A 451-nucleotide genomic window follows, 5' to 3' on the forward strand; every position below is an offset into this window, starting at 1 on the left:
CCTCTGCAGTATGTTCTGAATCTTCAATTCTCTGTATTATTGACTTGAAAAGACACAAATTAAAAATATTTTTGGATTTTTAATAATAAGGAATAATTAAAATGCAACTAAAATCAAATGCATGCAAGACACCAAACTTAGCAGTTTGTATACTACTGACACTAACAAGATGATAATGCACATGAGAAACAACAAAACACTCAAGTCAATAGAATTTAAAGATCAGAGCAATGAAATCATCAAGAACAACTGAAGATCAATGAAGACACATGCATGAATGCAATAAGAACAAAAAACATGCAATTGACACTAAACTTAAGATGAGACTCTAGACTCAAACAAGACATATTTTTGGATTTTATGATTTTGTAATTTTTTTGTGCTTTTTCGAAAATTAAGTGTAAAAGAAAATAAAGATATCAAAATTCTTAATGAGAATTCCAGGAATCAT

The sequence above is a fragment of the Arachis duranensis genome, chromosome 10 (assembly GCF_000817695.3).
Source record: "Arachis duranensis cultivar V14167 chromosome 10, aradu.V14167.gnm2.J7QH, whole genome shotgun sequence".
Taxonomy (NCBI): Eukaryota; Viridiplantae; Streptophyta; class Magnoliopsida; order Fabales; family Fabaceae; genus Arachis; species Arachis duranensis.